Raw genomic sequence first — 25,213 nt, 5'->3', positions numbered from 1 at the left:
CGGGCTTTGTTCGATTGTGTGTCATGAGCAACTTTCACAAGGCACTTGGTCAGTGGGAGTCACAAGCGTTTGGGAATTCACATTGAAGATTGTTGGCATGCAAATAAACAAATTGATTAAGATGATAAACAATTCTTGTTGGGTTTTTTTTGTCTCGGGCGGGCAACCGCGGAGATCACATCCATCTTTCATGTCGCTGCTTAAAAGCGACGAGATTGGAGGCGTAGACGGGCTGAAAAGGACCGCCCCCTGTTTGGTAATGGTTCTCTCTCTATCTTTTCATATGAGCAGACCTTTCATTCCATCCTTTTCAACACAAAAGAAGAAGGGGGGAAAAAAAGTTTGTCAGTCCCCTGTTTCTTTGGTTGTGTGCTTTCTTCTCCATGCTCTTTCTAGTTCCAGCCTAATCCCAGCCATGCATGAGCGATCAGTTGTGTCCTGTTGTTTCACTGTTCTGCTAGTTTTCGATCAGTAGGGTTCCTCCTTTGTTCCTTTTCTTCGGCAGACACAGAAAAGGTAAGGAGAGGAACGAGTAATGAAATCTCCTCTGTAGACTTAGGCCTTTGTGTCCCCTTCGTCGGGATTTTCAGATGTAACTTTGACTGTAATTAAGGCGGATTGTTGCTGCGATGCGGCTCTCGGCTGCCTTTCCTGTTGCCCTTTGGAGACTTCCAGGAAGGCGGCATCAAAAGCTCTTATCTGACATATCTGGAGCCCGGCGTTTGCGGAAGCTGTGCTCGTTTTTGCGGCGGGGTCCGGTGGAAAGTAGCCGCAAAACGAGGCGTGACAGGGCCGAGACGGGACTGTTTTGACACATACGCACAAAGTAGTTCCAGAAGTTGGGATGGGGGCATCGTCCTAAATCACTGGAGGTCATCCGGAAAGCTAGCACTTCAGATGATTTTTGTTGAGAGCTGTGTTTCTTTCTAATATGCCTTTTGTGTTTAATAATAGAACAGTGATAAGATAAACATACAACACTTTTGTTTTTAGAGGAACATATCTTAGTCCAGAGGCGCAGCGCGATTAGCCACAAATTTACCATTCAAACAGCCAATTTTAATGCATTTATTTATTTATATTGATCTTTTTATTTTTATGCATTTATTTATGTTTATTTATTTGTCTATTCTTATTTATTTATTTATTTAACTTAATTTGTATCGCCAACCTGAAAGTAAAACAAAGCAAAATAAAAGCGAATACAAATACAGTAACATTAACAAACATTAACAGTGTGGCGTCATTACATAACACGTTACATCAGAGCGCATGCGAATAACCGGTTCAAAACTGTCTGAAAACAGTGCTATGATGTATTATATACAACATCTTTTCATTTAACTTAACCTATCTGGCTAGTTGCTAACTAGCTTTATAGCGATCATGTCCTATATATATATTAACTCAAGTAGCTAGCTAGTTGCTAACGAGAATCTGAATCTTGGATGTAGCTTTGGTGTAATCTGCTTTTGTAACATCCATAAAAAAAAATTACTGACCTGAGACCTGAAAAATATCAGTCCCATTATTCTTCCCAATTTAATTAAGCAATTCAGTGTTGGGGCCCCACCAGAAGGCATTGTATTTTCAAAATGGCATTTTGGATTAATACAGAGTAATGAACTTCATGTGCGTATCAACTGTCAAATGCAAATATTGATCGAGTCATCATAGCACACCACACACAAAATGAGCTGCCAACAATCATGAGTCAGTCTCCTCTCCCAAATTCAATGTCAGTTACAGTTCCAAGACTGACCTGTGAGAGGCAGTATGGTGCCAAAAAGAATCTCGACTGCCAGGAAATACATCCTCATGTTACACGCTTCCCCACCTGCACCGTTTCGACTTTACGACGCCCGAGCTCGTCTGACTTTTTCAGTACAAATTCGACCCAGATCGGATTTTTTTTCAGCCCCTGAATCTGTTTTTTTTTTTTTTTTTTTTTTAATGACAGTTGGAATGGCCCAATTCCGATTGTTTGAAATATGACTTGGGTGGCTTTCACATGTAGTCCTAGATTGGATACATTTGAGATTTTTTTCCAACGCAACCGCAGTCTGAACTGCCAGGCCGCGGCGGGCCGCATAGATGCGAACTGACTTGGTCACATAACGCTAATATGAAACACACAAGCTAGCAAAATGAGTTACGATAGCACGTACAAATCCCGCTGGTCACTTAGAGCGGCCACCGACAACCCTCCATTCGTTACACTATGCCGCGAGCACTCAGTCCGCTAAAGTTATGGACTTGTTAGAACCGGTTTGCGGCAGAAAAAAACGTTGTGGACCTGTTTTTAGGGAGAGGGTTAGAGTTATTTATTTATTTATTTATTATTTTTAAGAGAAATGATCAAGGATTTTTGTTATCTGCGTGATTCAAAACAATTGTGAGTACTCGACTTTTCTCGTGTCTTGTTTTCGCATTCGGATACAACATAAAGTAGCCAGAATAAAAAAAAAGAAAAGAAAAGAAAAGAAAAATGAGGTCTGACAAGGCAGAGACAGAAGTGTTTTGACATCTCGGCACAAAGCAGCTCGCAGAAGTTTGGACGTAGAATCGCTGTAAACAAGTCCAGAACATGCATAAAAAAAAAAAATCATTTTTTACCCTTAAGAGGGAAACATGATGAAAGATAAAATCTGAGTTGGGGTCAGTGCCCTGCCAGATGATGCTTTTTTTCCCCCTCTTTCTCCAGATGGCTTTTATATTTAATGCAGAGCAACAACATGGCGGAATAAACTTACATTACAATCCTTAATGTGCACGCATATCGAATTACTACCAATAATACATATGTGAGAAATATCAAAGTGCACTTTGAAGGTCCAGAAAAAGATGCATGGTGATTTGATATATGTGATTGAGCCCGTTGAACTCTGCCTAGCAATAAGTGACGGAACCAAGAAAAAAAGAAAATAACCAATTAAAACCTGCTCTAATGTTTTATTTCAGCGTGGAAGATTTAATTAGGAATCCCTAATTATTTATTATCATTTAAGTTTCATAACAATCATCCACTACTTTTTTCCCGAGGATTGTGCCATGACGCCCTCCAGTAAGGGGTGTGGTGTGCGCGGAGGTGATGCTTATTAGCGTGATCATGGCACCGGGCCGTCCATATGGGCTCAGTGGGGACAGCGGCTGAGGCGCGTTCAAAGGGACAGTTCATTGTGACAGGCTGATCTCTAATCTCTGTGGTTGTCTGTCCTAATTAAAAGTCTTGCGGGTGCGCGGGGCGTCCGGGCCGCCGCTCGGCAGGAAATTATGATCGCAAACGTCTTCCTGTCGAGTCCCGCACTTGGCACTACAAAGTGACGCGGGCCGCCGTTACCTGAATAGGCTGGAATCAGAGCAGACAGCCGCATCATCCCGGCTCTTAGTCTATCTGGGCTGTGCACAAGTGGCCATTGTTGACGCCAAAAACAGGATTAAGGAGGGTCTTCAAGGGAATTGATTTTCATGTGAGAACAATGGCGGCCCACAGAACACTGAGGCCTGGGTCTGAATCACACGGCCAAAGAGCTTTATGAAAAGGGGTGCGCTGCGAGCGCAGAGATTAAAGCAATCAGGTTCTTTAGCCCCTCTCCTTTTTTTAAGGGGTAACGACCCCCCCCCCCACCCCTCCCAATTCGACTCCCTCCACCCTTGTTATTTAAACCTACAGAATAAAGTGGGAGGAGGGTGGAAAAAGGCACAAGTTGTTTACTTTTCTTGCTCTTAACAAAGGTTCAAGAGCAATCAGCGTCATGATGTAGAACGTTGTGGACAGCCAAAAGATCACATTTGGGGAAGGCGGAGAGGGCGGAGGGGGTTCGGGACAGGGAGGGGGAAGGACGCGCTTCTCGGGGCGAACATGACGTGTCACCGAGAGGAGATCAGGGGTTAAGGATGAAAGGGACGGCCGCCCCGTCCTCTGTTTTTGGCCGCCTGCGTGCAGCTGTGGGCGCCATTGTGGACATGCTCATTTGCATACGTTTGGCAGGAGCTCCGGAAGGCGGCGCAGGGGGCCAAGAATGAGCAGCCCGCTTTAGAAAATGGAGGCAAAAGGGCGGGCAAGTAAACAACCAGCGCACGCAAGATACATAGTCACGCATTATCTGCACTTGCAACGCAGCAGTCAGCCAAGAGAGCAAACGGGAAGAAAAAAAGGCGTTGGTATTCTAGGAAAGTGTAAATAGAAACAGTAAGGAGAGTACGTTTGTTCAGGCCTTGTTGGATTTTAGGACCATTTCAACTTGCTTGTGGCCAGACATTCTGTTATTTTCCCGTCGTTAACTGATGACATTTTTTTCTGGACATCCAATCTTTCCATTCATATAAAGTGGCCTTTACGTTTTTTTTTTAATTGTATTTTTTTCTTTCAAAAAAGATATTGAATACAGTTTATTTTCTTCATCACATTTTTGTTATTGATTTAATTGTGTATAATTTCCACAGACAACAGGGGGAGGGGATAATAATAGGTTGGGATTTTTCATTTTATTGTGTTATGACTTTTCTTTCGCAAATTTAATTTTTTTTAATTACTTATTTTAATTAAGTCTTGTTACTCTTTTATTTTGGGGAATTGTTTAGTTTGTCTTAGTTTCGGTATTAGGTTTAGTTTTTGTTTTTTTTAAATACAGGTTATTTATCCATTAAAATATTCTAAAAGGTTAAAATAAATATTGTGTAATCAAAAACTCAAAACAAGCATTTACATTTTAAATACAGGGACTATATAGCAATCCCCCAAATTTTAAGTCCAAAAAGTAAAGCTCAATATACTGCTTCTAAGGTTAGATGCATCAAAAAGAACGGTACAATCATTCAAGACACATGCTATAACGTCTTAGTTTTTTTTTAAAATATATGTTTAACCAAAATAACCTTCTGCTGCTAGAATTCAAGCTTTATTTTAATCAGACTTGAAAACGTACAATGTTTTTTTTTCTTTATTTATCTAAAAAAAATGTATTTCACCAATGCGAATTTTTTTTTTCAATATCTGGTTTTGTTATTTAGTTTGTTTTTGTTGACTGTAATAACATTGGTGGGAAAGCTTCCACTTCTTAAGTTAATATGTAGCTAATTCTCCGTTGTATTCAGCAGAGGTTATCTCCACTTCTTAAAATCAAAATTGCATTATTCATTCGCTCCATTGGGATGCAGTCAGACATTGTCTCTATCAGAAACAAAGAATTTGACATGAAATTGCTCCTAGTCCAAAAAGTTTCTAAAATATGTAGTTTAATAAGAACTAGTACAGGTCAAAGGACAACTCCACAATGACAGCGAGACAACGACCAGCATGAGATGATTAACCCACAAATAATTTGAGAAAAGTAGTTATTTCAAAAGTGTGTATGAAACTGGAAGCCTTCGCATTCATCAGTAACCACTGATTGATGGCAATATTTATTACTATTTAGTTCCGCTGCATATCTGACCAAGAATTTTCTCGACCAGTAGTCAGCCAACCACCAGGGGGCAAACACACGTGAAAGGCTTCAATAAACTACTTAAATAAGTAAGCAAAAGTGATCCCTGATAAATTTGACATATCTTGCTAAATATGATTTTGTCTTTTTTTCTTTTTTATCATTAATTTAATGAAGAATGCAAAATTTCACGTAATTAATATATTTTGGATACATTTAAAAGACCTGAATTGGGGAATGACCAAATCAAATACATTTCCCCACTCTTGATAAATTTCATCACGTTTGCATTACTGCAGCTAAAATAGTTGAAAAAGGAAGCACAGTCAGCATAGAGCGCAAAGCGTTAAGGCCGCGTCAGCCGGATGTCATAATGACAGAGTGACGCGACGAGGGCGGGTTGAGATGGAGGGGTGGGGGGTGAGGACACCGCGGCGGGCTCTATGCCGGCTGCGGACGAGGGGTGTGGAGACAGGTTTATTGGGCCTGATGAGTGTTAAGCTGCTGTGCCGAGCCACAATGGAGCCTGTGATCTCCCTTTGTGGCTCATTGGGAAGCACTGGTGCGCTCAGCGGCTCCCGCTCTGTCATTAGACAGATTCTGAACAGGCTGCACAAGGCCCAGGCCAGGGATGATGGAGCCACCAGACACTTGATTAAGGGGCATGATAAAGACAGCCTTGAGAAGTCCAAAATTCACGCGTCTGTCCAGTGGTATAGTGGGACCTTGACCAAGCAGCAGAAAGGTCAGGTGGGGCGAGACCATTTAAATATTTGAAAACAAATGATAGAATCTCAAAAAGAACTCTAAAATGTACAGGGAGCCAGTGAACGGAGGGACACCAAAGTAGGAGTTAAGTGCTCCCTCTTACGAGTACCAGTCAAGAGGCAAGGCGCAGCATTTTGGCCCAACTGGAAATGCTCGATGGAGGATTGGCTGATAAAGTGCAATACAATAATCTAGCCCTAATGTGGCAAAGGCATAAATTACTGTTTGAAAGGAACTATTTACCTAAGCTAGCTGCCTAAAATGAAAGAAGCTGGATTTAATAACAGCACCTATTTTCCGGGCCAATTTAAAATCACTGTCCAGTTTAAGATCTAAATTCAAGACTGTTGGCTTGAGACAAGGAGCCAGGGTGCTCAATTCAGCCGGATGGGACGTGTAAGGGCCACTGGGACCAAACGCCATAGTTTCTGTTTTCTTTTCATTGAAGTAAAAGAAATTTCCTCCAGACAGCACAAAAGTGGCATCAATGCAAAAGCATCCTTTTTGTTCAGGGAGACATATCTGACAGTCATTCACATAGCAGAGGAAGTAAAATAGCATATTTCCTTCAGATGGAACTCAAAGGGAGCAGATAAAATGAAAACAGCAGAGGCCCCAAAATCGAACCCTGTGGAACACCGTAAGAGGAGCAGTGCAGGACTCAGAGCAACCAAGGCTAACACAAAAAGTTCTGTCATCCAGGATCTAAACCACTCGAGGGCACTACCACTAATGCCCACCTGGGGCAGCAAACGAACCAACAGAATACTGTAATCCACCGTATCAAACGCTGCAGTTAAATCCAACATATTTTTTATTATTATTATTTATTTATTTATTTATTATTTTAAAAAATTTGATTCGTCTATGTGTCTAGAGCAAACTAATGGAGAGAGATGATTTGAGCGGTGTAATTCTCCTCAAGTGGCACAAGGATGCTGTGGCCATTAATTAATCGTCCCGCAAAATAAGGAATTGGTTATTAGCTCATATGTGTTTTGCTCCGCCACCACCCCCTCCACACCCCGTCTTGCCTTTCTCTCTCAGTCGTCTTTATCAAAGCCCCATCTTTGATGTCCTTCTGTTATTGTAAGGCCCGTCTGTGCAGCCCTCTGCTCTCGGCGCTTTGATTCGCTCCGGCTGGGGTTAGGGGTTAGCGTCCAGAGGTCCGAGGGGCCAGGCCATCGCCACTTGTGTCTCGTAGAAGGGCTGACCTCTGCACCCGAGACTTGGTCAGAGGGACTCCAAATCCCGCCTCCCGCCTTTTGATGCGCCCTCTTTCAAAGTGGTTAATTAGCCGGGGTGGCTAAACGTTTAGCCCGGCCGTGAAAGAGTCTGGGATCGCATGTGTGTCCAAGACATCGCCCACTTTTTTTTTTGTGGGTGTCACAAGGTCTTTTGAAACAATGCGCCACTTGGACAACTTGTTTGCATAGGACGGCGAGTGAATGGCGCGGCCCATTCACGGCGGCTCATTCACCGGCAAGAGTTTGGAGAAGGCCTTTCTGCTAATGAAGAGAAGTCCTTGACATGCGCTGGTTTCCTCTAATCAACTCTGTGATTTCCCTCTCGCTTTGTGTGTGATATGTTACAAGCGACTCCAGAGGGGAAATAGAAGAAGCTCTCATCTGACAGGCAGCGTTTGGAGGCTGTGAATAACGTTGGGCTACGTTGGGCATCTTCATCCTAATCTTGATGCCGTCTTTATCATCGGGGGCATTAATAGACATTTCCCAGAATACGGCTTTTCATCATGTATCCAACCAGTGGTCAGGGATTTCATCTCGTATCCAATTTTCTCCTCATTCTTCTCGAGAAATCTGCTAGAAGTCGTGATGAGCCTGACTGTTCGCCTCAGCCGCGTCACACTGGATTCATCAGCAGCTAAACATCACATCTCACGTCCGGCGTAATCACTTCCTCGCTCGTCCGCAGCTAAGCGCAAATAAAGCCTGTTTGCTGTCTCTTTTTTTTTTCCCCAGGATGGCATTAACGCTCTCGTTTGTGTGCTGCCTTTGAGCGCACTGGAACACAGCCGTGAAGTCAAGGCTGCCTGTCAATAGCCTCAATTAAGGTGCTGCAATACAGACAAATGGGGAAGCGAATGAAACGATTGCATCAAATCCTCCACTGCCACGAATGCAGCTTTACTTCAAAATGTCTTTTTTTCCTTTGCTGTTCAAGGAGTACTTTCTTTTTTTTTTAAGAAAAAAATGAACACTTTTAACTTACATGTGTTTGCAGGTGGGCTTTTGAATGACTTTTTATGACAGAATTTTAACTAAATCTCGGGGGAAAAAAAGGCATTGGCCCTTTTGATCATTTTATTTTGACCATTTTTCATTTTTGGCAAATATTTAAAATTATTTTTTTTTTTTTTAAGTTTAGAGCAGGGGTGGGCAAACATTTTGATTGGCTTCTAAAATTTGATAGAGGGGCCGGACCAGGAGCAGTTGGATGGAGTATTTTGGTAACCTCACCTCATCGGAGAAAAAGATACATTTAATTTTAAATGAAAGTGAACAAAAGGATTACAACAATATATATTTATGTCTTTGAAAAACCACAGTATTTAGAAAAAACATTAACAAGGTTTATTCGTGTAATTTTTTTCAAGTTCGGCGGGCCAGAATAAAACGTTTAACGGGCAGCATGTGGCCCCCGGGCCGTAGTTTGCCCACGCCTGGTTTGGACACTAAGAACAACTATGGTCACTTTACTTAACTCATTCACGGCCAGGTAAAATGAATTTCATTTTTTGGCGACTATATCCGTCAATGGCAGTGAATGAGTTCAACATAATACGGGGATAGACAAGTCAGTACTTAATTACGGTACTTACTTGATTACAGTAGACCCATTGCCTTCCTTCTGACCTTGTACACCATAACACTGACTTTAAAATGTCAAAAATGTTAACGTCGCAAATTTGTATTGCGTAAGTAAAAAAAAATGTCGATAAAAAGGTACTATTTTAAGTCATGTATTCCAAAAACACAATAATTTTCACGTAATAGGGCAAAAGTTTGAACCCTTCATTCCATTTAAAGGTGAGATTGTGTTCCGCTTCTCTTATTGATTTTATTCATCATATGTTTCATTTACGATCATCCTTTGTTGGACATAAGTGAGTCCATGCTGGGCGCGCTTGATATGGAACTGATATTGATCCGCTATTAGGTCCCCATGGCTTTCTTCACCCAAATCATTATTTTATCCCACGCCATATATACATCTCTTGGCGCACACTCACTTAAAAGTGGCAACGCCGTCTTTATTCTTATCCCGTCTTCTTGTTTGCATGCACCTTTTTGCACCGGTCATTGATTCCAACATCATCGTAAAGACACGTTTCCAACAAGCGCCTTTTGTCCTAACAAGCATGAAAGGATTTCAGGAGATTTACACTCTGCCTGTGATTTAAACATCAAGGCTTAACCTATTTCTTTATGAATAAAGACTTGCGCGGGGATGCTGGCTCTTGTACTTGCCGTATAAAGTGATGATTCATTCCTCCGTGGATCAATGAGAGAGAAATCTCCTCCACGTGTTTGTTTATCGCACTCATTTGATGACTTGTCTGCATTCATTAAGCCACTTGGACCTGCACAAAGAGGAATTTGACATTCCATCACGGCAAATCAATTCTATTTTTTTAATCACATCATAGCACATGTCGCTATTTTGATTATATCCCATTATTTGATTTTTTTCAATACTCGTATTAATATTTACATGCATGTAGCCGTGCCTGCATTTTGCTCCGTACTCTTTCAGAACTGGGCCACCTGCAGTCAAGGATCGATCAACTCTCCATCACCACCGGATTCTCCATCCGGAGCTCCTACCCGCGCAATCCTGACCTTCAGTCGCCATCCCATCAGTGGATAAATCAAGCACGCCAACAGGGGGGCTGCACACTTCTTAATTTCTGATGTTCGCATGCTTACGTGGCTTTGCACTGGCGTTAATTGGATGTTTCGTTCCAAACCGCACGCACGCCTCGATACGCAGATGGTACATAAGGATTGCCTTGTTTAAAAGAGAAATAAATACAATTCAGCTTTGGGAACCAATACCGCACATGCACAGAGCACGGAATTGGGAATTATCCATAAAGTGGATTTTGGAAATGGGACTGAATTCAATCATTAAATGCTATGGAGGTCTATGAAAAATAAATAAATGAATAAACCAAGACATGCCTGTATATGAATACTACTAATGCATAGCACAAAAAATAATAATAAAACAAATTAAAAAGCGAGAGAATTTTTGTTGTTGTTAATTAGTTATAACTATGAGCCATTGTTTAAAGTATTTAATTTAATTTTGACTAATGAAATTTGAGCTACATGCAGAAATTTGGGACATCAAGACAATTATTCTTCAAAAAAGAAGCTTTAAACTGTGTGTTGCCACTTCCAGTTGAGGTTTACTGTCAAACTAACTAAACTTCCCGTGCACAGAATGACATACATTTCAAACATTACTTTTAATGTCCACTAGCTTGACGCTAACAAACCATGCAAAACACTATAGACGCGCTAACGGAACTAGCTAGGACGGCAAAGGGCGAAGCCTTTTAAATGTTTGTCTTTTTTGGAAAATGGGGCACTCAAGAGAGTCAATTTTCTTTTCTGGGGTGACGTTGTGGTCTCACCTAATCATTTATGGATATGTTGAAGCGATGATTTTAAACTTGTGTGAATCACTCAACAGGTCCAAAAATTATGATTCATTTACAAATAATGTTTCTTTCTTTTTCTGTCTATTCTAATGAGTGACAAGCAGAACAATTAAATATTATTTCATTAGATATCAGAAGGTAGATAATGACGTGATTAAAGCTCAACAATATTTTAAACAGTTTATTAACTCATTTACTACCCGCCGAATAAAGAAAATGGATCTCTGACGTTTTTATCCGTCAATGGTAATAAATGAGTCAATAATAAATAAATTCCAGTTTGCCATTTAATGCACTTGCATGAACAAGATTCAAAAGATTTGAGGATGCCCGGATGTCTTACTTTACTGCTACCACCTGTTGCACCACACATTTGTCCACTTTATATTTTTCATCCAAATGATTCAACCTGTGATACATGTAGCATTTAGACTGGACCTTTTTTTTTTTTTTTTTTCTCTTCCTACCAGCTTCTCCCCCTGCTGCAAATTCCCTTGGTGGTGAAGTTTTCTATTATCAAGGACGCTCCCTTAATGATGAAAGTAAACAACACCGACCACAATGTTTCATATTTCCTGGACCACCCATGGGTGCTGAAGCGCGTGGGGAATAACACATACGGATGCTGCGACAGTACTGGGACGAGCTAGCCAAAGCGGAATGCATTTACGGTGTGTGTGTGTGTGGGGGGGGTGTGTGTGAGTGTGAGAATGATCTACTTGCTGCCTCAGTCTTTTTTTTTTTCTCCCTCCCCAACCGGCCTGTCTCTGTGGTGATATGTGGAACATATGGGAAATTATTGTGGGGTTATAAAGGGCTGTTGCCTACAGCAGACATGCAATAAATTAAGCAGTTTGCGCAGGGGAGGAAAAACACCAGCTCTTTAGGAACACTTAGTGCCGATTTCCTATAAAGACTGCTTTCCGTCTCCCCCCTTTCCGCTCCGACTCCCTCTCTCGCTCTCTCCTGTCATCGTAACGCAGGCCACAACACAATTTCTGCCTGTTCTCCTGGTTGGTGGTTGCTCAGTGGGATGTAGCCACACAAATTACACACATAAACCTTGCAAAGAAAAAAAAAAAAAATGTTTTAATAGTTTCCGCTGCTCTCCGCCACACAGGCACGCACGCAGCAAGCATGTGTGGGGTTGCTGAGCAGCATTATTGGTCCAATTATACGTATGGAGACAACAGTGAACAAGGAAAGAGACGGGGAGGGAGGCTGGTAACACGGGCTGAAAATGGCGGTGAACAGGCCGGAAATAAAATGACAAATGACAAGTCGCAATTTACGGATGGCGAAGGAAGAGTATTGGGGGAGGGGGACGGATGCGGCGGGCATGAGAGGAACTATTCACAGAATGTTAGCGAATCAAAGCAACCTGGAGACACCAAAATGGAAGAAGTGAGCGACTTCAAAGTCGCAGTGCGACGAGCAATGCGCGAGAAGACAGACAGGAAGTGTGTGCGTGCGTGCGGAAGAAAGGCGGCATTGCTGGATGATGTTCGCAAAGGCAAGCTGTGAATGGAAGGGGCACGCCTCCTCATGGCAAATAATGCTACATCACAATGATACACACCAACCTGGGGGGAAAAAAAAGAATCACACCTCCTCAAAGCCTTGCGTAAAAATTTCAAAAATTGTAGTGCAAACCTGAAAAAGTACAACTTTCTAGTATTTGCCACTTAAGAAACTTAATAACATTTAAGTTGAAGGGACTCATAATTATGTTAGCGTTATCGAAGATATTTCGTTTGAACAATCATTCACCAAACATTCATTTAAAAATGATGCATTAACACAGGTCAAAGGTTAAACAGCTCCAATTTGGATTCAGTAGTCATCTTCATATTCTCACATATGCTTCAATTTTAATATTGCCTGAGAAATACGAGAAAATGTATGAATAGAATAAAAAAAAAAAACTAGTTTATTTGAGGTTAGTGCCCAGCTATATGTCACAATATGACAAAAAGTGAACCAAAAAAAAAAAATTATCCACACTCGAAGAATCAAATTGAATAAGTTGACTTTCATAAAAACCTAAAAAGGAATGTTGGCTTGAAGAAAAAAAAAAAAAAGGGATATTTGATGATTCCAATAAAGCTGGCTGGGGTTGGGCATCAGGGGGTGAAAAGTATTTTTAAAAAATTAAGCCCCAAATTGCTCCTAATTCCATTAACAAAAAAAAATGGATCTTTGACGTCTTTAGCCGTCAATGGCAGTAAATGCGTTAACAACCACTGCAATAAAAAAACTAAAAAAAAGAACAAGGGTGGCAGGACGCTTTCTTCAAAGTTGTTGGAGCTGCCAAAGGCGCTGAGCAGAAAAAAAAAAACACTTCAAGTGGGCAAATTGTTTGAGTGGAAAGTGCTGATTTGCCTTCACCGTGGGCAACTTTGCTTCTGCCAACCGGCCCCAGGAAGTCACATCCCATAAACGATGATTGTCCTTCCAAACTAATTGATAAGAGCTAAGAAGTCCGTGTGGTCTGCGAGCCATTTGCGGTCCGCCACCTGTTTTTTTTTTTTTAGTGACCTGCGGCTTTAGCGTTAGGCCATAAATACACGCTGGACATAAGCAACATAATCGGCTCCAGTTCTGTAGACAAGCACACACGTGCTCGGCAGAAAAACAGCCGCATCTTCATTTTCGGGAATTTCTCAGACCAAGCTATGACATGCTGGGCGTTCCGGTGATCCGAGGGTGTTTCTGTTACACACTCCTGGTGCACCTGACAATGTGGTGACTGAAAGTAGACGACTCCAAAGACCATCTATGAGCTGGTCTAAGTTGTGGCGCAGGTGGTGTAACGGGATTTTGGTGGATTTCATCAATGATTTATGCAAGATGCCCTTTGTAAAATGACATTTCTTTAATTCCATAATTTTCTTTGCCTCATGACTTCAAGGAATGACGCTTTTCTCATTTAAAACAGTGATGGGAAAACGAAACTTCAAATTTGCTTCACGAACCATTTCTTTGAACTCCTCTAGATGGCACTGTATATTTAAAGTTGTTCTGAATTATTGTTATTTTGAAAAGGCTTAACATCAAGCCGATTAATTGGCCGGACCCCACAAATAACCCTAGAGTGTCTTAATTTGGGCTCAAATGTGAAATATTCCGTTGCTATGGTAACATGGCAACAGCCGCAGCCCTCCTCCCAGCTGTTGGTGGATTTTGTGTGCAGCGAGCTGGGCCGGCCTGCCGAGCGAGCGTGTGCGTGTTTGTGTGCGTGCACGCGTGCATTGATGCCGCCTCCGTGCTGTGCGCGGCCTTTCAATCTTCAGAATAGCGTCTCGACTAATCCGTGAAAGTTGCGGCGCTCTGAACCGGCCGCCAAGCCTTTTCCCACTGAAGCGGCGGCCCGGGCTCGGCGTCCAGGCTTCACACTTGATTGGTCCTTCCCGTGGCAGGACTCCCCTCCCCGCTGGGCGTAGGCCCGCCCCTCCCCTTGCCAGGGCCGCCTAATCGGCTTCCCCTGCACCGTAATTACCCGCGCTGACTGAGCCCAGGACTCGAGCAATGAAAACTATTCAAGTCTACGCCGGCCGGGCCTTTAAGCGGGCCTCCGTTGAGGCCTCGACTCCTGCCTAGTACACCTGCGGATGTGCCGAGATGGGTTGTCAACTGTTGCGTGGTCGCGCACCCTCCAGCAGGTGACATGTTTATTTGGATGATTCCACGAGAAGAAGCTGTGAGCGGTAACTATCTTCTTGTTGGGCTTCGACACTGAATCCACCCAGCAGGGACACAAGCCTTTGATATGTGACCATTTCAAAAGCACAATGAGACCAGTACGTGTGTGTGCGTGTGTGCCAGTGGGAAAAAACACCAAGTTGATGCTTTGCAAGAAATGTGAGAACAATTTGCTTGTCAGTGTCCAAAACTGAAAGGGCACTTTATTATTTTATAACAGCGGACACCGATATAGTCCAATGAGATCCAATCCAGATGTTTTGCTTTACAAAGACAGATGAAATGAGGCCCAACACATCATACTTTGTCACACACTAACGTGTGGAACTTTTCTTCAGGGCTTGACCAAAACCCTACTCTGAAAATGTAACTAAACATTGAAACCTTAACCCTACTTTTACCTAATCGTACTTTTACCTTCAAACTGTACTATGCAAACCCTCCTTTGAAACAACTTGGAAAGCCGTCTTTGAAAGGCCGACCTCACTTAGAAACCAAACTCTGAAACCATAACAATCCTTTAAAATCTAACCCTCCCTTGAAACCAAACTTGGAAATTACTTTTAATACCCAACTACTTTGAAACGTGAGGTCACAGACAGTCGCATTTTTTAAATTTGATTTTATTACCGCAGTAATAAAGTATGATCCAACATTGATACCCTACCCGATATTGAACCGTTCATTGAAACCCTAACCCTACTTTCAAACCCTATTTCGAACTCCGAAGCCTACCTTGAAAGCTTACTTTCGAACGATGAATTAAGCAAAAAAATTGAAGTAATCAGTGACCACTAATTTTTCAGCTTTGACACTTATAAATAATTAATTTGGTGCAACCTAAAATTTTCAGTTGTTCATGTTCTCTTATTTCTTAATTCATTCAAGTGGTCTGAAATTCCAGTACAATACTAAAAATATATTAATATGAGACGAAACTCAGTTATCAGGTGTTTTTAGCTTCAGTTTTAGTTTAATTTATTTTAGGGGTAAATTGATTTATTTTCATTTGAACAAAAATTGAACATTTTCTGCATTTTTAATACATCACTAAATCCAAAAAACAAAAATTTGAAACTATTAATACTTTTGTATTTTTTATTTCTATTTCACTCTTTTACTTGTAAATAACAACTCGCCTTCTGAGTGACCCAACTTTTTTTTTTTTTATCAAGTATATAGTGAACTGAATTCTTCCCAAAAAAATCCAGTTGAGGTGAAGAGTCCCGCCTTAATGCAAAACTCCATTGCTTGGCTAGCAAAATTAGCATTGATGTTCCTGTAGTGATCTAACAAATTTTTATCTCTACACGATGAGAAATTGCTCTCTAAATGACACAGCTCACAATGTAAGGAATAACTGTGTGTGTGACTATATCGCTGCCGTCAGGAGTTTCACAATCATGGTGGGAAGCGTTTCTAATGCTTCGGCTAACCCCTTTATGTACAATCATAAGCTAGCAAGACAAACTAAAGGCAATATCCCCGCACTGGATCCCATGCGTATGTCCCGAAAGAAGTGTTTGGCTAATGTAATAAATGACTGCGCAAAAGTCCAAGGTCAGCATCACCACAGCAATGCGCTAACAACCACAAACGGTATTTTCATTAGAAAAGAAGAACAACTGCTTCAAAGGCCTGGCAATGGCGTGATCCTGACTCTATTAAATGGAAATGGAATTGAATCGTAATGCCAGTGGCTGGATTTGTGCGTGTTTTTGTTTAACGGTGTCAGATGGACTGCTGTGAAAATGGTCATTAAAACAACAAAGCGAGCGCTGACTTTTGCACTGGACTTTATGTTCTCAGAAAAGCCAATCGGAGAAAGCAACAGCTCCATCGCAAGCATGGAAAATCGTGCGGTTTGTGTTGAACAACAAGGTAAGAACTTGAGAATCTATTTTTTGAAAGACTATTTACTTTGTCCAAATAGGCTAATTGTTTTTAACTCCATGGATGACGACATGACTTATAAAATATATGAAGAGAGAAAAGTAAAAAAATACATGGATGAGACTGCAATCTTGGGGACATTCGGCCCCATCCCAGCACCAAGACCGACCCCGACCTCCCTAATTCCACACACGTACCCTCTGCAAAATATACAATGTCTGCAGAAATGACATAAATGTACCGTATTTTTACGGCCAAAAGACGCGCTGTATCAAAGGGCGCAGCACCAGTTGAGGGTGCTATATTTAATACTTATACTGGGTGCGTCGCACTATGAGGCGCATGCTAGCTCGCGCATGCTAGCTCGCGCATGCTAGCTCGCGCATGCTAGCTCGCGCATGCTAGCTCGCGCATGCTAGCTCGCGCATGCTAGCTCGCGCATGCTAGCTCCCGCATGCTAGCTCCCGCATGCGGAGCTAGCACCTTCCCATTTCCTGGAGGGATTCTTTTTCCACCATTTGTCTTCATCTCCCAAAATAAGTTAAAGGAGGAGGGGGAAGCTAAAGATAAAGGTTTAAAACAGTCATGGGCAAACTACGGCCCGGGGGCCACATGTGGCCCATTTAACGTTTTAATCCGACCCGCCAAACTTGAAAAAAAAAAATAAATAAATAAACCTTGTTCATGTTTTATTTTCTAATTACTCTGGAGTGTCAAACACAGATATTTTGCTGTGATGCTTTGAGTCATTTTCATTTAAAATTAAATGTATTTTAGAATATTTTAGAACCCATTGTGGCCCACCAGTCAAAAAATTTGCCCACCCCAGTTGAATGGTACTTCACAGCACAGATGCACAAAGCATACTGTAAAAGCAACCAAAACGGGTTTTATGGGAGACTTTCATACTTTTTATTTTGACTAAAATAAACTGGTTGAATCAGAAGTCGAGAAAAACTACTTTAGTTGCACAAAAAAAAAAAAAACAACAAATTCAAAACTGAAGAATCCAATAGCGTTGTAGCCACCAGGCTGTGGAAATTTAATGCGGGCTCCGGTGAGGGAGCATATGGGAGCGTCCACGCAGGTGAAAGCCGCTGACCTGGCAAAGAGCTCCAAAGGCGGCGACACGTCAGACGGCGCTGGGTGTCCTGGCACAGGCCCTTCCCACAACGCCGATCAGACAGACGTTCGCCACTCGTTAGCTTATTACTCTCTTATTAGGGACATTTTTGCCATGCACGGATTGGCAGAGCACCCGCCAGCAACCCTCTTCACATGGCCCGGCCTCTGTCAGAGCTGATCAAAAGACATTTCTTCACATCTCCAAACGGCAGGGAAAGAAGAGAAGAAAAGAGCCGGAGAAGAAAAGAGCCAGAAGGGGGCATACTGCTCTCTCGCTCTCTCTCTTTCTCTCCACTCTGCTTCTTTTGGTGAATGACTACTTTTTTTTTTTTTTTTTTTTTACAATGCACCCCCTCCTTCATATTTTTTTTCATTCCTGGCACAAAAACAAAAAAGCATAACAGCACGTCCCTTCCGGTTTTGGCCATATCAAAAACAATTATCCTCAGGTGATGAATGCGTCTGCAGAATGACAACAATTCCGAGGGAAAGGCAGGCGGGTGGCGGGTGGCGGGTGGGGGTGGCTGCGAGGTCCTCACAAATGGGACCAGCTTCCCAAAAGCAGGCAGGACCCCCTCGGTAGTGCTAATGAAAAGTGTAACTTTAGCCTCCCAGCTGTACGTCTCAATCCATAATCCTTCCCCAAAATCCCGGCCATAGAGCCGCCTCCCGCTCCCATGGCGCTCCCCAGCCTGATTTAGTCCTGTGTCCACCTCGCAACCTGAGCACCGACTCGGGCTCCTTTCCGTATTTGGGAAAGCGGGTTGCAGACTGGTTCCGTGGACCCCCTACCCCCGAACGCCCCTCAACAACCACGACAATGTCACCGGTGTGGTGACCCTGTGTGACAAGAACACGGACATTTTGGCCGAAGCTTGGGTTCTCTCTGTGGATGTGTCCCAGCCGTGTGGAGGTGAGTCTGTGGGCTCACATTGTCCATGTGTGTGTGTGTGTGTGTGTGCGTGGGGGGGTTGGGGATGGGGGGGCAAGGTGGGGGGCAGCATGTTGGATACCTATGGCAAGTCAATTCCTCATTTACTGTAACTTTTAACGATCCAGTCGTGAGATTTTGAACAGTCACTTATCCACTTCATATGGTTTCTTCCCATTTCAATATTGATAAATTCATACGCTACAACTCAAATGTCGATCTGTAATTCCAGTTTGAGATGTCGAAATTGGCACTCTGACTAGACATACTTCCAGTTTGGGATATTTCATTTTGTCCAAGTTCAGATGTAATCTAAGACACCTGAAGAGGGCACACGATGATCTTGAATTGAGTTGAGTAAACGCATTGAACTGAAATTAGTCAGAGTCCAGCAGTGACAGATATATTCAATTGAGTTTTACATATCCACATTCACCTTGTTCAAAGTTAATCTTCTTGAAATGATTTAAAATATGTATCCTGAACAGAAATATCGACTAGTCATAATCCAATTATAACGATCTCAAACTAAAGATACAGATATCTCAAATCTGGATGCCGATATCTGTCATGGTATCACTGAATAGTCGATAGACATCTGTAATGACATGAGGAGCTCCCAGGTGAAATGACGTTGCAGATTGAATCGTGAAACAAATCTCGCTGTTAAAAAGATTTGCCAATAGGTACCCGAATGTGCCGCAGTAGTTTGGAAGGCGTGGTCGGGCCTAAAAAGCAGCTTGTGAGACATTGCACAAACAAATCATGCCGTCAGTTTGTTTGCACGATTCTGTGCTTGTTTGTTGACCGTCTCACGGTCACCTGAGACGCTATTTTACAGAGCGAGAGAAGGGGGGAGTGGTGGTGGGGGGGAGGAACCTCCTGGCAACTCTGCAAGCGCGATTAAAAATATATCGATTCCGAGTAAATTATTCCAGCCATGCGGAAAAGGAAGGAGCTAATTGGTAGAATTATAACTAATTGATGGTGTTTGAGTGAATTTAGACATTTCAAAGACACCGAGGCGATTGAGCCGTCGAGGCCGAGCGGGCCCGTCGGGCTTGGACCGAGCGGGAAGGGTTTGCGGACGAGTAAACAAGGCGAGGTGACCCGTGGCCCGGCTGATTTTCAACTGCGCTCGGCTGTCTGAGCGCTCGGGTGCCGGCGGCGGCAGCAGCGGGTGGTTGACGGGCACGCTAAAGAAGGGATCATCCCATTATGTGAGTGTGCACCTCCCCTATACGACCGTTGAGAAAAAGAAAAAAAAAAATAATAATCTTTTGGCATTGGCTTAAAATCTTTAAAATAACCCCCGAAAATGGTGCCTTGCAGTGATGAAGATGAAAAAATAAATACAGTTTTATAAAATGAGGGCATGATCACAGAGCGCAGTTTGGACCAATGCAAATGCAGACAAAATGGCCGCTGTTGCTAAGCAAACAGGGAAGAAGATGGAGCTGTTGCTCTTTGAAGCACCCCGCCCCTTGCCCTATGCTGCAAATAAAATAAATATAGAAATAAATGCAAGAAACACACACACAAAAGTTTGGAATAGATGTTAAATCGTCTCAATTATGTCCGCAGCACACAACGGACTTTTATTTATTTTTTCCGGCAGCGTGAATTTGGCAAGCGGGCGTAAATAAAATAACACAAACTTCTCTATTAGAATGGGTGATTACATAAATATTTTGAGGCGAAATGTGGAATTTGGAGATGACTGTGATGTGACAGCTTCATATGAAAGTCTGTTTGAGTCGTCGCAGTTGAAAGCGCTTGCTCGTATGACACAAGGAAAGTCTTCAAACGCCTCGCCCCCCCCCCCCGCGCCCCATCGTCCTCCCTCCCCAATGCGTAAGGTTAACTTTGAGTAATCATGTGAGAGAGTTTTCTTTGGAAGCCTCATAGAAAGGCGGAGGATTGCTAACTTTCTTCCCTCGCTATACTTTTACTTTATTCCGCACATTTCAAGTGTGGATGGAGGTAAATAGTTTTTTGTTTTGTTTTTTTTTTAAGCGAGGCCGCGTAGTTTGCGTCAAGTTACAAAGAAGCAAAGACAAGAAAGATGTCACTTTTATTTATTTGAGCCTTTTGTGATGATTTGAACACAAATGGTTGACTGTACTTGAAATTGCTCCGACGTGATCTGTTTTCTTAATTAAATCATCAAAATTTAAAAAAAAAGAGAGTTTTATTTGTTGCGCACTCATTATAGTGCATTAAAATGTTTTATGTTGAACAAGTGCGCTTACTGATGTCTGAATCAGCCAAACAGATGGCGCATTGTTGCAAACTGAGACCAGTTTCACGTAAGATCCGATTGGACTCCACGGTTGTATTTCTTTCTTTATTTTTTTTTTAAGTTTTTGCGTTTGATCTGCAACTGCAGCTTGCATTTACGCTTGCATACTAATAATTGTTGATGATGGGAGCGGGCAGACAAAAAAAGTCTCTTGAAGAAGCAAATGAAAGAAAGAATGGTCCACCTTCAACTCGAGAGCTCATGAATTTCAATCATCAATTTCAAGTTTTATACAAGTAAGAAATAATTCAATAATAAGTCAATACAATTTGAAAACAGATGGCATCTTCAGCAAACTATTACAGAAACTGCAGCAAGCACATCAGATTTTTTTTTTAATCTAATATAAATATGCCACACAGAAATTGGCTTCCGTTTGGAAATAAATTTCAAATATAAGCTTTTTTTTTTTTTTTGTCTTTTACAACATTGACTATTTGTTGATTCAAGCGCAAGTTCATGTCGTCGAAATTAAAAGCGGGGGGGAAAAAAATTGGAATATTCAGATCACGCTGCATGATTGGTAGGTTTAACATTTATTCTATTTTACCGCATTTGAAAAAACGGTCATAATAAACATAAAGATGCTTTTTTAAATTTGAATAATACATTTCATAATTTCATAACAACAACATACCGGAACGAGAAAATATTAGACACAATTTGAATATCCATATTTTTTAGGTACAGAATTAGCATTTTGACAAAATGGCAAAAAATGGGGATTCCGAAGACGCGCAAACACAAAACATTGTTTTATTGTTATTATGATTATTACGAGTATTATTATTATTAGTAGTAGTATTATTATTATTATTATTATATGTAATCATAATAAAAATAATAATTTTGAGGAAAATGTGAGCATGCTGAATTATCATATAACATTGTCAAATGAAATCATTACGTGCAAGGAAAAAAACATTATTCCTTTACGCACCGTTTTATTTTCATTTGTTCATAATTAGGAGAGTGAGAGAAAATAAAATAATCAGTGAGATAGTAAGCACATAACTGATCAGGGTTTTTTTTTTTCCCGTGGTAATATTTGCGGTTTCTGTCGGTCTTTTATTAAATTTCAGAAGGAATCCATACACTTGGAATATAAAAAATACTGGGGAAAAAAAAAGAAATCAGGAAATTCTTCTTATTATTTTAGAAATGCCTCACCTGAAGGATTTTAAATTTTGCCTTAATGAGCCCACTACGATTCTGCTGTACATTTTTTCAGGGGGGGGGGTGGTAAAAAAAAAAAAGGAAGAAAAGGAAAAAAAGACAAGATTCATGAGACAAATGTGAGCTGCTGACAAGAGAAAAATAGCAAAGACGTCCTCTAAAGGTGCTCCAATTTCACACTGTCAAATTAAAGTCCCCTCGTATTTCAGGCCTATCCTGACGAAGCCTGGAGTTTGACTCTCCGGGCTACCTTCCGATGACATACTAATAATTTAGGTCATCTCTATTTGTCACTTGAATTTCATCAAGGTGATTGCACGAAATTTGGAACGATAAATCCCTCCCCGGTAATACGTCTTGAATTGGACTTGTTTCAAATGTGTGAGTGTGGGCTGCCTCGACTTTGTTGACTTTGCTTTGTATGTTTAGCATGAAAATGTGTTTGTCAAGTCAACGCTGAATGTTGAGAACATCACAACACTTGTCTGAGCCCCGCTTGCTGTCACGCATCACACCACGCCGCTCGCTCCTGGAATGTCTGCTGCACGTCACTCAGCATTTGTTCGGGATGACAACAGGACCAGCACGCACGCACGCGCACGAGCGCATACACACACACACACACACACACACACACACACACACACACGCGCGTGCGTCCCTACTGCAGGTGCTCACTTGATGGACTTTGACGTTGACGCGCACACAGACGCTTTTAGACCAAAATAAGTTTGCAGAAAGAGCAAATTAGTTGTTGTTGTGTGACGAAAACCACGTTGACAGCAAAGTACAGTTGCGGTTTGGATACTCTGGGCAATTTAAACGTCATTAGGGGGGAAGTTTCTATCAAAATAAACAAGCCTAAAGAGCATCCTATAAGGCCAAATGCAAGAAAAATGTTCGATTTGAAACTTTGAGGAAGGATTAGCGAGTTATCCAATTTTTCTTTCAATTTGGTAGCAGATTTGAGTAATGAATTTTGTAAAAGATTTATACGTGTGTATCTTTATTATTAGTTTATATGTAGAGTGTATGGCAAAAACCTGGCAAGACGAGTTTTGAATGATTGTGTCCAAGGCAAGTCCCAATTTCTCATGGGGGAGTTTCACCGACATACTTGTTTATATTATTATAAAAAGAAGAAACCTGCCTGGGATACATCGTCACACTTCTATTATTAATATTATTGTTTTCCAACAGTGGGAGACACACTGCACACGGCACAACAATGCCTCATGTAAAAATCCCTTGCAGAAATTCATAGCAAAATACATGATTGCTTCTTGAGATTTCTCTTTTTGCTAGCTTGTTTAATCATTTTTGATAATTATTGTTTACATGATGAGCGTGTTCATGTGGATGAATGTTGTATTATGTAAAGGTAATTTCAGCAAATATATGAATTTAGAGGTGTGTTTCAAACTGCTAGCTCTCACTTTGAAAATGTTTAGTGACCTTTGTGCTATGCTAGGCTAGGCTATATGCTATGCTACGAGCAAATCCAGTTATGTGGCACAGATTTGTCAAAATATAGCCACAAAGGTACGTTCAAAGTTACTTTGGTTAGGTTGAGGAGAGAAATTCAGTCGGAATTTGCAAAAAAAAATTCCATTGTTAGTTCTCAAACGTTTGACGCCACAGAAAGAACATTTTCGTCTCCAAGGCGTTTGTTTCAATATTTACACTGCACTAAATATAGGAAAAGCAAAGAGTGTCCTCAAAAATGAGTTAATTAAAATGTTTTGAAAATGTATTGACCTCCAAAGTGAAACACAACTGAACTGAACTCGGACAGTGATTGTTCCATGTAGCACACTTGTAGAATCAAGGAATTATATCACGACTTTAAAGTGTCATTCGTACACATGCACAAACCTGCAACATTTTGGAATTACTTCACTGAGAAATGTTTGCCTTTCACGGAAGCAACTTTGCGAAAATTACATTCAGTACGAATCGCAATCAAAGTGGAGAGGAATCATTTCTTCTTTGTTAAGGCGAATGGAAGTAACTACTTCTGGAGTTCAATTAGCAGCGCAAAGCAAGGTGCGACAGAAGCACACAATTTCCCAAACTGGGCCGCAGATGCCGACGAGGAGGCCCAGAGACAAAAAAAAAAAAAAAAAAAAAAGGTGTTCAGTGTAGGGACCAGGTCGACTTGGGTCGTCAGGCGAGGTGCGAAACCTCACCCTGACTTTGTAACGCTTGCGAGTGGCGCACCGCTGCCAAGATAGGACGATATCTCAACCCAATCTGTCACCAAATGGAGTGAAAAAGAAATGGCGTGCCAAGAGCGCAAGTCTAACGTCCTCGCTAACACACACGCAAATGAGCGTGCGCGCACACACACACGCACACACACGCCTCCTTATCTCCATTTCATGACACTTAGAAAATGGCTCATAAAAATCTGAATTCATGAAGTTTTCTTAACACGTTAACAGAATGGCTCTTTAAAAAAAAAAGGTCACATAAGCTCTTTAAAGCAAAGTCTCAGTGCTGTTCTGTTAACTGCCTTATTATTTTCCACTTGGGAGAACTTTTATATGGCGCTGTGCTCTCACAGTCGTTATTTGGATGGCTCCTTTTGGCGAGGAGGGCCCGAGCTTTCGCACGTCTGCCACCCTTTTGCACCGATCTGACAGTGACGGTGACAGACAAGGCATCTCTGGCATGACGCTGACATGTTGCTAACATGCTGCATGCAGGAGGCGTGTGGCGCAGAAAGTTAAGTCGAGTTAAACTATCGGGCGTGGAAGTACCGTTAGTGGAAGAAAAAAATAAATAAAAAAATCAACTCAAAAGCATGATTTTTTTAAAATTCCAAATATGACAAAAGTCAAAATTGTAATTTCACTTTGTGAAGTGGAGATGATTCAGTATTGATGCTTCTACCGCATCATAAGACATTCTCGCAAAAGTGAAGAATTCTGTGTGTATTTTGTGTGTCTACTGATAACCGAGTGCTTGTATATATATTTTTTTTTTGCCACAATTTGAGGGATCCCTGATTTTCTGTAACAGCGTCAATGAAGTTCTATTCGATTCAATTTTATAAAACAGCATTAAATTTGAGCTAAAGATAGTTTGCCACTGATGCCAATATATGTAATTCCACACTGTATCAACATTTCTAATGATTTTCTGATCATAAATCAATATTCACTTCACATGTACAATATAATGTTTCGAACAAG

General features: G+C 41.5%; 2 long non-coding RNA genes across 4 annotated transcripts in view; one reads left to right on the top strand and one right to left on the bottom strand.

Annotated features, from left to right (window-relative positions):
* Positions 1-25,213, bottom strand: part of LOC148338595 (uncharacterized) — a 59,723-nt gene that overhangs the window by 17,393 nt on the left and 17,117 nt on the right. For all 3 annotated transcript variants that reach the window (XR_015842959.1, XR_015842958.1, XR_015842960.1), the window contains one exon: positions 9,689-9,801. This is a non-coding gene — a long non-coding RNA (uncharacterized LOC148338595). The remainder of the gene's footprint in view (positions 1-9,688; positions 9,802-25,213) is intronic.
* LOC148338594 (uncharacterized) overlaps positions 18,244-25,213 on the top strand; it is a 32,049-nt gene continuing 25,079 nt past the window's right edge. The window contains exon 1 of the long non-coding RNA XR_015842961.1: positions 18,244-18,520. This is a non-coding gene — a long non-coding RNA (uncharacterized LOC148338594). The remainder of the gene's footprint in view (positions 18,521-25,213) is intronic.

This window comes from Idiotropiscis lumnitzeri, chromosome 4, assembly GCF_059441095.1.
Source record: "Idiotropiscis lumnitzeri isolate Australia: NSW breed Sydney's pygmy pipehorse chromosome 4, RoL_Ilum_1.0, whole genome shotgun sequence".
In the NCBI taxonomy this organism is placed as follows: Eukaryota; Metazoa; Chordata; class Actinopteri; order Syngnathiformes; family Syngnathidae; genus Idiotropiscis; species Idiotropiscis lumnitzeri.
Note: the sequence above shows the minus strand (reverse complement) of the source record. Positions and strands in the feature narration are given on the sequence as shown.